The sequence below is a fragment of the Mustela erminea genome, chromosome 14 (genome assembly GCF_009829155.1).
Source record: "Mustela erminea isolate mMusErm1 chromosome 14, mMusErm1.Pri, whole genome shotgun sequence".
In the NCBI taxonomy this organism is placed as follows: domain Eukaryota; kingdom Metazoa; phylum Chordata; class Mammalia; order Carnivora; family Mustelidae; genus Mustela; species Mustela erminea.
In genome coordinates this window covers 79,355,052-79,368,561 of record NC_045627.1, presented here as the reverse complement: position 1 = coordinate 79,368,561, position 13,510 = coordinate 79,355,052, and the positions used below count along the sequence as shown (strand labels likewise).

The 13,510-nt window shown below is 43.2% G+C and overlaps 2 long non-coding RNA genes across 4 annotated transcripts in view; both read left to right on the top strand.

The window, feature by feature from the left end:
• Nucleotides 1–5,026, top strand: part of LOC116573252 — a 32,471-nt gene extending 27,445 nt beyond the window's left edge. The window contains exon 3 of the long non-coding RNA XR_004278672.1: nucleotides 4,883–5,026. This is a non-coding gene — a long non-coding RNA (uncharacterized LOC116573252). The remainder of the gene's footprint in view (nucleotides 1–4,882) is intronic.
• Nucleotides 5,027–5,067: 41 nt separating this feature from the next.
• On the top strand, nucleotides 5,068–8,376 carry LOC116573253. 3 transcript variants are annotated; one of them, XR_004278674.1, is made up of 3 exons: nucleotides 5,068–5,251; nucleotides 5,700–5,940; nucleotides 8,287–8,376. It is a non-coding gene; the product is annotated as an uncharacterized LOC116573253 (long non-coding RNA). The 3 variants fall into 3 exon arrangements; XR_004278673.1 differs by lacking the exon at nucleotides 8,287–8,376 and adding an exon at nucleotides 7,879–8,120; XR_004278675.1 differs by lacking the exon at nucleotides 8,287–8,376 and adding an exon at nucleotides 7,879–8,120 and having other exon boundaries at nucleotides 5,068–5,259.
• The last annotated feature ends 5,134 nt before the right edge of the window (nucleotides 8,377–13,510 follow it).

Sequence of the window (13,510 nt, the reverse complement as noted above, 5' to 3'; positions counted from 1 at the left end):
AGGGAATTACCAGATGTAATTAAAATTCCTCGTCACTTGATTTTGAATTAACGAAAAGCAAGAATATCCTGGGTGGGCCTGACTTAATCAGATGAATGCCTTAAAAGAGATATTCTCTTGGCCATGAGGAAATCACCTACCATGTTGCAGGAAGGTCTGGGAGGGGAACAAATGTCAAGGCACTGTGATAGACTGTAGGGGCTGAGAGCAACTGCTGGAGGAAAGCTGGCAAGAAATGAGGACTTCAACCCTACAGTGGCAAGAAACTGAATTCTGCCATTCATACATGGGCTTGAAGGAAGACTCTGAGCTCCGCAAAGGAAAACAACTCAAATAACACCTTGACTATATTGTTTTGGGATCCTGAACCCAGGACCTAGATACCTGACCCATAGAAATTGTGAAGTAGTAAGTGTATGTTGTTTGATCCACTAAGTTTGTGATAATTTATTGTGCAGAACTAGTTAATACAAGGAACAACCCAAATAAAATAAAGGTGGGAGATTTAGTCCAGGAACTTGGTAATGAATTTGGGATGACTTATTCAAGGAAACTGAAGCAGAATTCTTTCTACCACTTCAATTATAAATATTATAAATATGGGAGATATATAGGCACAGAGCTAATGTCAATTATTTTCCAAGATTACAGACAACTAAAAAAATCAATTTCACTATTTTTTTTTTTTTCCGGAAAATTGTGCCCCTAGAGAATGTGGTCTAATTGATTTCAGGTGGAATGTAAGCATTGATGTTTTCCAAAGTTGCCTGGGAGATTCTACTGTGTGGTGCTGGGTGGACAGCCATTGCGCTTCTTTGTGGGAAGAAACATGCCCCTCCCCAGTCTGTTGTGAATAGTATTAGAAGTGTCTTAAGTAAAAGTGGGCTTTAGAAATGCTAATGTCATTACTAAGTGAATGGGGAGAAAATGTCAGGCCTGCCAGGATAGATCTGGAGGTTTTAACCAAGTGGAAAATGGGAGTAAAGGGTGAAAGGGAACAGCCTGGAGAAATTCTGAGAAGCCCGGAGGCCATTGAACTTGAAGGGCTGGTGTTACTCAGATCCTTCCTCATAAAACTTGATTGCAGAGCAAGTTACTCTCCTCCACCTTGCCTGAGTCCCATCTCAGCTGTCAGAGCATTCTCTTCTTCCCTCTGGCCTCGACATTCTGTCTAGCAGGTTTTATTATTGTTGTGAATTATTTCCTCCCCATGTCCTTTCTGTCCACTGGAAAAATGTCCTTAAGTTGCCAGCTGAAATACGCTTCTGGCTCAGGTGGAAGGTTTCTAAGGAAAAAAAGAAAAGTTCCTGAACCATATGTAGGAGATGGTAGATAGGGGTCTGGAAATACATTTGGGGATCTTCTGTGAGCCCATAGAAGGTTACCAGGAAGATCTCAAGCTAACTGGGCAAGACGTACGACTTTGCAATCAGTGGTTGAGATACTGGATTAGAGGAGCGATCCATAAAGAACAAATAACTAACCATCGTAAAGGACCACAAGCCAGGGTCAACCGGGGTATGCTGCGGTAACAAACAGTTTTAGCATCTCAGTGACTTAAAATAAACCAACAAACAGGTATATTTCTACCTAAGTCTCCATAATTATGTTAGTTTTGCCACCATGGCTGGAGGCTTTCCTCCATGTCCTCTGTCAGAGCCTGGTTGATGGAAACTTTACCATCCACAACCTTGCTAGTAAGTGTCAGAAGAAGTAGCAACGGGGGTGGTGGGGGAGAGCGGTGGAGGCAGCATACTGGCTCTTAAAGTCTTTGGCCAGGAAGCTACACATGTCTCCTCACATTCACATCTGATTGGCCAAGGCAAGTCGTAGGGCTCTAGGTAATTCAAAGGGTCAGTCCTCCCCTCTACCCAGGAAAGAAGTAGATATTTTGGAGATGTAGCACTAATAACTAACACAAGGATTCAGCTGCCCAGAGTTTCTCCGAGGCCGCAGACTTTTGCAGGGCCACAGGAATACCACAAGGGGTCCACGAATCCACACTGGCTAAGAGCACTGTCTATAGACCCCCACATCACTATGTATTGGACAAATGCAATTCTCTTTGAAATAGCTAAAGATGTGCTTGTACTGAATTTCAAATAATTATCAAACTCAGAGTAGCTTTTACTCTTGTATTCCTTTTCAAAGAACTTGTAGGAAAATTACAACTACACAATATTATACAGAAGAAGGTTTTTGGAGTTTAAAAAACAGCACCCTTGTGTTTGAGAAAGTTGGAAACAACCACTGAACTATTTAGCTGAATTGGTTACAACTGGCAATGATGCAACAAACGTTGCATGAGAAGCGAAGGGTTGATGGAAACAGACACAGTTTAGTACCTGTGCACCTGTAGTTACATATCAAGTACACTTGATGGTTTTGTCGATCAAGTTCTGCCACATCTTCCAGGATCTACCTACATGTAAAGTTGCCTTTGAAACTGCAAGGTAGTGCAGGCATGCCAACTCTTTATTAGGAAGTATGAAACCTTTCTTTGTACCTTTTAGCTGCAATCAGTTGTAGTTCAATACCGAATACCCTGAGATTGTCGTGGCCAACTTGGTAAAAATTAATTTGAATTAAGAAGTGATTACTTTCTGAATGTCCACCTATAATTGATGGTTCCTGCTTGGGAGGAGCGAGAAGGGAGGACCTTTGTTCTGAAATCTTTTGAGAAATACTCTATCATGTTATTTTCTTCCTGCTTTTGAATTCGCCCTGCATCCAGTTCCTTTCACTGGTGCTGGGTGAAAAGATGTTGAATACAACCAGCATATTCTGAGGGGCCACTCCCCCTGCACCTGTTCTTTTCTTCTGATAAAGACTGGCCACAATGGAGCCAAGTATGAGGAGGAGAATTCTCAGTTCTTTCCTCTCCTTACCATTTCTTCAGTCTCTGGAATTTTCTTACACTATTGGTTATGCCATATGATATCCTGCAGAACTCCTTCACCCACGAGAATTTTCCCTAGGCTTGGAACTCAGCGTCCACCTGCATGTCGCCTGATGATTCAAAAGCGGGGTTCATCTTTTGGTGAGCTGTTCACAGTTTTGAAAAATTCTGCCTGGGATATAGAAAGAGAGAGCAGTCCCATGAAATTGGCATCTTTTAGAAAATTCCGCATGAGAAGAAAGGGAAGAATTTTCCAAATACAACTGGGCATGCCACAAAGAGAAAAATAAACTGGAAAACAACTTAAGCCCTCCAGTGCAGGTGTGTTGGCAGAAATTTCCATACGACTTTCACATGAGTCCTGGTGCTGAAAGAAAAAGTTGGTGTTGAGGGCTCTTGAAGGGAGAGGAGGGATATTAAGGAATGTCCTCTAACTGTTGAAACCTAGTTTTTATTTCTGATCATAAAAGTAATCTAAAATTTGTAAAAAAGACTTGACAAATAAGGAAAATTTAAAAAAAGAAAGAAAATGCTTCCTCAAGTAATCACATCACTCAGAGATCATGTGTATTAACATCTTGTTACATATTTTCTTAGCACACCTTCTATGCATAAAAGCGTGTATTTTAAAATAAATTTTATTGTTCTGTTTCTGTGTATAAGGTACTAGATTTACGGCTGTAGATTCAACTTTAGTTTATTACTTAAATACTCTTTTAGTAGTTTTTAATGTGTTTTTTCAGACAAGGATCAAGTACTCACTTGGGCAGCTCCTATACTAAAACTGGAACTATACAGGAAAGATTTTTTTTTTTTTTTAGGTTCCTATTCAACTCTTTAAACAGACGAAATACCATCTATGCCTTTTACTTCATCTAGCTTCTTCACCCCAAGTTTTCCTTTATCTGGGAAAAAAAAAGTGGCACATTAAAAATATCTAATTCAAGAATTAGTATGTTGACTTATTTTATTTTTAATATGTTATGTTCTCTGTATTTTAATTTTTAACATTTAAAGGTACACAACTGGTATAGCTTTACTGTGTGTTGTAGCTTTAAACAAATCATGAAGGTATTTTGCAAAATACAAAGACTTTAAATATTATTTTTCTTATTTACCTAAAAAAGGATGCCTATTTTGAGGGGGAAAGAAATGGAATTCAGAAGATGTATGAGGATTGTGACATGGAATAATCCTTGTTTAACTTCTTTTGTTTGAACTGTACTTTGATACTAAAAATTTTTCCCTGCTTTTTTACAGTTTATATTTGCTCACTACATTTTTGCTTCTATTTTTGTTTTTATTTATTTATTTATAAAAGATTTTATTTATTTATTTCACAGAGAGAGAGAGAGATCACAAGTAGGCAGAGAGGCAGAGAGAGGGGGAAGCAGGCTCCCCGCTGAGCAGAGAGCCCAATGTGGGGCTCGATCCCAGGATCCTGAGATCATGACCTGAGCCTAAGGCAGAGGCTTAACCTACTGAGCCACCCAGGCACCCCTCTATTTTTGTTTTTAAACAAACAGGTTTTCGGGGGGAGGAGAAATGATGGTATATGTGTCGTAAAAAGAGAGAGTTGTATTTTTTTAACCTGATCAGAGACTTTACCTTTCATATACTTTTATTTTTACCGATTTGAGTTGCATGATACAATTCCTACATCATTAAGTTTATCTTGCTTTGTTTCCCCGTGAAGCTTCTTTTTTCTCTTTCCCAATGGGAACAATCTTGGCTAGTCTTTTTTTCCTCCAGGACAGTGACTCTTCATCTCAGTTCTTAGACATCCCCGGATACCGAGGATTGGGAGGACTTCCGGAAATAGTGCAAAATTCTGCATGTGCGCCTGCGTCTGTGCGCGTGTGCGCATGTGCACGCATGCGCAAAGCTACACGTTGGCTGAGCGCTTATTTGAGAAGGTCCACACCTCTCGTTACATTCTTCTCTCTTCAAATCTTTCACACATCCCTCCTTTCTCACTTTCAGCTGCTGAGAACATAGAGGCAATCAGCAGAGAATTTACCCCACCCTTCCCACCCCTTCTACCAACCCACCTGCTCAAGGGCCACAGGTGTGAAGGCTGTGCAAGGAGCCCCTATTTGAGAAGACGTAGGAGATTTCCGTCCTCGGGCTGAGAGGTGAATTACAGCAAGAACGTCACAGGTGTTGGAGAACATCAAGCATGCCGAGGGGTGCTGAGGACGGCCGACTGGGAGTCCCAAGGCATACACAGAAGAGGGGGCTGCTGAGGAGGGGCAGGAGGGATGACGTCACACAGGGCAAGTCCAGGACCCCCAGGATAAGGTTCTGGGAGATGAAGGGAAGCCTGGGAGTCTGGGCTCCTGTAACAAATGAGTAAGCAGGTGAAAAGGGCCCGGGGAGACTAGTCCTGAAGGTTCTAGGGCAAACTATGGTGGTCAGTCTGAGTTGTTGGTGAGGGGGGCGAGGCAGCACCTGCCAATGCAGCTGTGGAGGCTAAAGGAGGGAGGGGTGGTCTTTAAATAAGTGTTGTTGCTGTTGTTGTTTTTAATTAAAAATACAGTTTCCACAGGCCTACTAGCTCAAGAGAGCTAATTTTTCATTTTGGAAAAAAACCTTACGTAGATACACGTTTTGTATGTTATAAGATAGTGTACCGATTGTTCTAGTAAATTTAACATTGCTGTCATTGAGGCACATTTTCTATACTTCTACACAGTTCTCAAAATTAAACAGCTGCTTAAGACCCCATGATATTGATGGACCACAGTGGACTGAGACGTTCCCAGACATAGGACACTCATTTCAATTTGTTTGGCATTAGGAGCCAGAACTCTGAAGGCCCATGAGCATGAAGCTTCTCAGGCATCAGGAACCCACCTGCAGGGGGACCAGCGCCACTATGCCTGCGCCTCTCTAGTGCCAGCTTTGCCCCTGGACTTGACCCAGCACCGCTGCCATGCTCTCACCAGCGACAAGGATGTGTAGGCATCTGGCCTCAGTGCTCAGCTTCGGGCGCTGGGGGAGGCCAGACCCAGGCTCGACTATCTGCAGGGGGAATCAAAGTAAGATGGTGGTGAAGTGTCTGGTGTCTGCTTAGGAAACAGGTCCCTCAAGCTGGGAATTTCCCAAACGCACAAGAATGTACCCAGAATGCCGAGCAGGCAGGAAGACGGTGAGTATGGAGTAGAGGCTCTGCTGGTATGAGACGCAGCTGATGATGAATGGGCGCGCAGGTCAGGTAGAGCTGGGAGCGTTGGGGTAATGCCATTTGGAAAATTTAAAAAAAAAAAGCCAACTCTCTGAATAGTTAGAAAATGGTATCTCAAGATAAACTTGCTAGGCTCTGATCACTAGAGAGAAACTACTTTCTTCTTTTCTGGATTTCCTTTGGGCTTCGGGGACCTCATTCCTTATTCATCTTGGAACCCCCATGCCTAGCAGACTGCCCGACACATACTGGATGCCAGACAAATATTTGGTGAATGGGTGGAATGGAAGTCAAGGAGACCCTGGTGAAGCTGGCAGAGCCTGTTCCTGCTGAGTCCCAGAGCTGTGTGTCCCTGCTTGCCGGGCGTGGCGTCCTGAGTCTCCTCAGGCTGGCGAACTTCATCTGGCTCCAGGTTCAAACCCAACATGTCTCCATCTCTAACCCAGTCTTTACCCACGTACTTCCCAAGCACCTGGAGGACGGAGTAGGATCCCTCATTCCCAGCCTCTCCCTAATCAACCCTGCGATCATGACCTGAGCCCAAATCAAGAGTCAGATCTTTAACCAACTGAGCCACTCAGACGCCCCTGGAGTCATCTTTCTAACATACTGTCCTGATCCTATTGTATTTCTGTTCTGAAGTCTCTCCTGGTTCTCCATCTCCATGCAGGAAAGAGCTGAAAATCCATAGTTTTTCGTAAAGAGCCCTTCACAACCCATTACTTCCCCTCTCTGGTTCTTTTTTTTTTTTTCTTTTTTAAAGATTTTATTTATTTATTTGACAGATTGAGATCACAATTAGGCAGAGAGGCAGGCAGAGAAAGAGGAGGAAGCAGGCTCCCCGCTGAGCAGAGAGCCCAATGCAAGGCTCAATCCCAGGACCCTGAGATCATGACCTGAGCCAAAGGCAGAGGCTTTAATCCACTGAGCCACCCAGGTACCCCTCCCCTCTCTGGTTCTTTATCAAGCCACCCTCCAGCCCCTCACCCAGTCTTATCCTACTCACCCCACATTCCAGACACGTAGCTCAGTGACACCTGAGAACACCACGCACTCCCATGCCTTTTTGCCTTGCTTGTGCGGTTCCCTCTGTGTGGAATATTTCCACTTTCATGACCCAAGAAACTGACTTCAAAAAACCTGAAGTTTGCCTTGTTTTCTCCCTCAGCTCTCTTCTGGCCTCAACCCCACAGAATCACTGGCTCTTCATGCAAATCCCCTCAGCCCTTAAAAGTACCGCATACTGGGGCACCTGGGTGGCTCAGTGCGTTAAAGCCTCTGCCTCCGGCTCAGGTCATGATCCCAGGGTCCTGGGATTGAGCCCCACATCAGGCTCTCTGCTCAGCCGGGAGCCTGCTTCCCTCTCTCTCTGCCTGCCTCTCTGTCTGCTTGTGATCTCCGTCTGTCAAATAAAAAAATAATAATAATTAAAAAAAAATTTTAAAGTACCGCATACTGTGCACACATCCTGTGTGTGTGTGTTTGTCTATGTGTCTGTCTCAGAACTCCCTTTGGGCTAAACGGGTAAACAATTTATCTTTGCATCACTAGAGCCTAGTTCACTGCCTGGAGCATGGTCAGCACTGAGGTTTGTGTGAGTGATATTGTAGAATTAAGTGTAATCTCTGGGACACTTTTCACCTGTTGCAATACTTACCAGTTTTTTGTCATCGTTCACATACCCCACGTTGAGCTAAAAGGAAATGCAAAGTCAAATTTTTCTCACATATCAGGCCCTAAATTTCACTTTCACAAGGAAGAAAATTTCTCATGATTCTGTCTTTGAATGCAGATGACCTCTCAGGAAAAAAATGATGCCATTGTGTGACAAAAGTCAGGAAGGCTGAACGCTATGTGAATGCCAACCAGTCTATCCGTGTTCACAATCAGACCTACCATCCCCACGCACAGGACGATGTTGGTTTGACCTCAGCAGAAATCAGATCTGCTCTACATGGTGATGATGATAGCAAACATATGGAATTGATTAAATGAATAAATAACCCTACTTAGTTTTGCATAAGAATATGTGGTACCCAGGTCAAAGATAATCCCTAATTTTTCTATGCATAATAGATTCCAAAGTGTAAACATCACCAGTAGCCTGAACCAAACTAGATGCTTTAAGTCAACAGTCAAAGGTGTGATTGTAAACTCGGAAATATTGACAATGTTTGTGAATATCACTTCTCTAAATTAGGTGAGAGGTCCAAAGCTGATGTGGGTGCCTAATTTATCTGACATCTCCGTCTCGAGTCTTGGTCAGCCTCAGAAATTTGATCATAGCCCTCTTCCTACTTCTCACCTGTGGATAATTCTCTAGATTCGGACTGTTCTTTTTTAACCTATAAATGTAGTGCGGTGTCAAATAATCCATCAGAAACTAGTCATTCTCTGCTAAAATGTCTTGAGTTATTTCTCTCTGAAGCCACAGCATTTCACTTTGGTTAACAGCTCAAAGTGATTTCTGCCGATGGAAATTTTATTTCACTCACTCATTTGGCAAAGTTTTAAGAGGCATTCTTTCAGTGACTGCTGGTGTTGGGTCACTGGGGTCTCTCCCTTCTGTGTGAACCTGGCTAGATCGGGGCATCATGACCCAGAGCCAGGGTGACTGTTGTGTGTGAGGTCGAGAAAGTCTGAGCATCAGGCCAAGGAAGGAAGGAGGCCAGGAAAGACATCATGTCAGAAAACAGGCATAGGGCCATTGGACAAAGGATCGACATTGGGGGATGTGTGGTAACTTTCAGCATGATTCCTTGAAAAGAATTGAATTTTGTCCCTCCAAAAGATATGTCCAAATCTTAACACAGGTCTCTGCGAATGTGACCTTCTTTGAAAATAGGGTCTTTGCCGATGTAATTCAGTGAACGATCTTACAATGAAACCTTCCTGGATTTGGGGTGGGCCTTTAATCCAATGACCGGTGTCATGAAGGAAGGGGCTGGAGATCAGAGATGCAGAGACTCGGAAGGGAAGCCGTGTTGAAGACAGAGGCCAAGATTAGAATGATATGCTGAGCAGCCAAGGACCATCAACGGTTGCTGGTGGCCAGAAGAGACTAGAAGAGAGTGTGGGACAGATCCTGCTTCAGAGGTTCTCAAGGGAATAACCCTGCTGATGTCTTGATTTCAGACATCTGGCCTCCGGGACGGTGAAGAGATAAAGTCACGAAGTTTTTGGTCCTTGGTTACCACTGTCCTATGAAACTAACACTGCCCACCGCCATGTACTGACTCTTCTCATGCACAGGTGCTCCAAATTGTAAGCTTCTGACAATGGGGCCTTGGTCATGTTCCCTCTATCTCCAGTCCTAGAGCAGTGGCTGGCATTTACTAAGGACCTACACAAGTTTCGTCCAATGAACAGAATAAAATCTCTTCTTCCTGCCTCCCTCTAAAGTAGATTTTTTGAAAACCCTAGAGATAGAGAATTATAGGCCCTTTCCTACAGACTCTAATAATATAAATGTTGGGGACTGACCATCTTGAATATAAGAATCAGCACTTAGAGAAGGTTAAATAAGCTTTTATTATCTTTATGTCAATAATGAAAGAAAAACAATTCTGTGGACGTCTGCTCAGGTGTGTATTGCAGCTAAGGATGATAGGTTCATGATTTAGCTAAAATAAGACATTCATTCATTTCATTTTTCTTTCAATCAACAAGTATTTCCAATATTTCTGAAGCACTGTAACGGAGGTAAGCAATTTGCTCCAAGGAAGCATACAAGCCTACACAAATAGGGACTTATGAACAGCCTAGCAGAAGAAGACATCCCAGTGAATCAAATAAAGTACTCGCGTATCACCGTGAACTTAGGAAGTGTGGGGAAAGGGAAGCACAGCAGGCAGGTCACAGGTAACGTGATTGCTGTGTTTTCCTGCAATCCGCCTCCAAGGTCCAAGGGTCAGGGGCCACTTCTCTCTTTGCTCACCTCTATTTCCCTAACACCTGTTTCTTTTCCTGGTCCAGATATATTTTATTAAAGAAGAAATAAATGGTATTGTTCTATCATTTAGAATCCCAGGTAAAGTACTTCCTCCACTGCACCCCGGCCCTTCCTAACCGGTTTTCATGACAGAAGGAGAAACACATCCTTCTCCCGAAATCGAGATCATGATCTCTGCCAGCATCACTGGCAATCGAAAGGCACTTGGAAGCTAGACAAAGTCCATTCTCAGAGACACAAAGTTCATGTAGTAAAATGAGACTTCATCCGGGGAACAGCCAGCATCCTGCCAGGCCATCTGCTTTGGCACCTGTTAAAACATGTGGCGACTAAACAGAGCCCATGTCTACAGTCACAACCGCTGTGGGCTGGATGGCCTCTGGCAGCCCAAAGGAAAAGGTCATCAAGGCAAAGGTTTGAACAGCTATGGTTTAAGAAATGTTTATTATTTCTGACTCTGGTGATATTACTCAAAAAAGTGTATGTGAGTAGTTATCAATCACTTGGTGCACTCATGAGGCCCCTCTTAAATGTACCATATGGGGCTCAGCCCTGGGGAAGGCGCAGAGTAGGAGCTGAGATTTCTGTCCTCAAGGTAGCTTCTCACTGACTAGAGAGACAAGGCTTTAGCATACATTTGGGTCTCTGCTAACAGTATCCATTCTCCCTTTTTCCATGAAGTCACTCCTCCCCTGCCCTTCAGTCCTAGTGCTCCTGGGAGTTCTGACTCCACCCCTACTCAAAGTCTGAACAGAAGTCATTCTGCTTCCCACACTGCCCTGTTCGTGGGCTATGAGATTTGACTAGAAGTGGGGTACCAAGGTCTTCCTATCTCCCACTGCACTGGAAGCTGGAAGGACAGAGTCCTGGGAGATGCTGGCAGTTGCCTTATGTCCAGCTGAGGCCACAGAATGAAATTGACACTGAAGATATGGAGCAGAAATGGAGAGAAGAAAACTGGATCTTGGGTATGACATTTGAACCCCGGATCAAGACTTGCCTGAAATGCCCTCCAGGAATCTGTTCAGTTACCAGAACAAACAATTATTTATTTATTTATTTATTTATTTATTTATTTATTTATTTATTTATTTTTGGCCTAAGTCAGTTTGGTTTGCATTTCTGGTCACTTGCAAGCCAAAGAATCTTAACATAGAGACACTACCTACAAAATGGTGTGAACAATGAGAAAATATTTATCATCATTAGCCATCAGGGAAATTCAAATCAAAACCACATTGAGATACCACTTTACACCAGTTAGAATGGCAAAAATTGACAAGGCAAGAAACAACAAATTTTGAAGAGGATGTGGAGAAAGGGGAAACCTCTTACACTGTTGGTGGGAATGCAAGTTGGTGCAACCACTTTGGAAACAGGGTGGAGGTTCCTCAAAAAATTAAAAATAAGGCTACCCTATGACCTGGTAATTGCACTACTAGGTATTTACCCTAAAGATACAGATGTAGTGAAAAGAAGGGCCATATGTACCCCCCAGAATTCATAGCAGCAATGTCCACAATAGTCAAACTGTGGAAAGAGCGAGATGCCCTTTAACAGATGAATGGATAAAGAAAATGTGGTCCATATATACAATGGAGTATTTTGCCTCTATCAGAAAGGATGAATTCCTAACTTTTGCATCCACATGGATGGAATTGGAGGAGGTTATGCTGAGTGAAATAAGCAGAGAAAGACAATTACCACATGGTTTCACTTACTAATGGAACATAAGGAATAACATGGAGGACATTAGGAGAAGGAAAGGAAAAGTGAAGGGGGCGGGGAATCAGAGGGGGAGATGAACCATGAGAGACAGTGGACTCTGAGAAACAAACAGGGTTTTAGAGGGGGAGCGGGTCAGGGGATGGGTGAACTTGGTGGTGGGTTATTGAGGAGGGCACGTATTGCAAGAAGCACTGGGTAATATATGTAAACAATGAATCTTGGAACACTACATCAAAAACTAATGATGTACTACATGGTGACTAACATAACACAAAAAAGGTGTGAACAATAAATGCCAAAGGTAAAGAGAGCCGCCATTAGGGACTTTGCAGGGAGTATCAGCGGAGGCAGGAAGAGGATGTCTGGGCTCCTGCCCAGGACATTGTGTCTGAGGGGCATCCTGAAGGGCACAGGTGGGAACAGTATGAGGTAGGCTCATAGGATAGCTGAACAATGAGTTTGAAATTTAACGTGTGGCCCTTGAATCTTTGTGCCGAATAATGACCAGATGAGGAGGAAATTGGTCCTTAAGGATCATCCATTTGATCCTTAAGGATCAATCAGCTCTTCACACCATTAGCAGAGAGGGCCAGGTCAGCTTCAAAGGCAACTTAATCTTTGTTTAACCATCCTTTGCACAGGCTTTTAGCACATTGCAGGATACTTTCGTTGTACTGTTCTCTTTGGTGACAGGACAGCAAACACAGCAAGGGGCCCTCACCTTGCCCGTGAGGACAAAGAGCCAGGAGAATGAACCATGAGCTCCCAAGAAAGATGGCAGTAGCCTGTCAATAACCATCTAGGTGGCTTTGGGGGATGTCAGGCCTTACGGTCAACCACTATGCTGACTTTGGATATATCTTGTTCTTGAATGTGCATCTAACACCAGGTTGTCTTTTTTTTTTCTGGGGGACTACTGAGGCCAGAGTCTCAAGTCTAATAATTAAAGCATTCTTAAATAAGAGCTTCTCAGTTTCACTCATCCAGAAGAACACAGAGTGTTTTAGACATTTGACAGTGGCTCAAACACATTCGATTGAAACCAGGCCTGCAACTGGTCTCTAGAATATTCCTAAGTGAATCTCCTATCATTACAGATTCTTGCTTATAAATTGGGGGCAGAAGTGGGAAAATCAAAAGGAATGTTTATATTCTTTCTCAGTAGATGTGCAGACTCTCTGACTCCAGCATTGGGGTAATTATCTTTCAACAGCAATTAATTCCAAAGTTATAAAACATATGAGCCAACAGTTCCTTTTCTACGTAGCTCTCATTTTAATACACCATTATGAAGAGTGAGAAAAAGGCCTCCTTGAAGATAAAATTCCAAAGAAGGAGGAAATTATTTCAGAGGGACCGACAGAAACTGTGTAGGGTTTTAAGGATCACATGAGACTCAAGGTGGTATTATGTGAAAAAATGCCAGAACATCTGTTACATTAAATTTAACAACGGCAAAACCCAAATCAATCTCTAGTGAAGAAAAACAAAACAAAACAAAACAAAAAACCCCCAAACTCTTAATAGCTAATCGTGAGGCTTCTGCCCTTTCTGAACAGAAACTGGCAGAGGCCCTGGGGTGGGAACACGATGGGGCACAAGTAATAATATATGAAGGAAGTGATGCCAACTTCCAGGTCATCTAGCTCAGCCCTCTCATGCCTGGCATATTTGTGTATCCAGTTCTGAATCAGGACAACCAGCTCCTAAGGCAAGCAGCTGTCAGTCACATGCAACTTTGTTC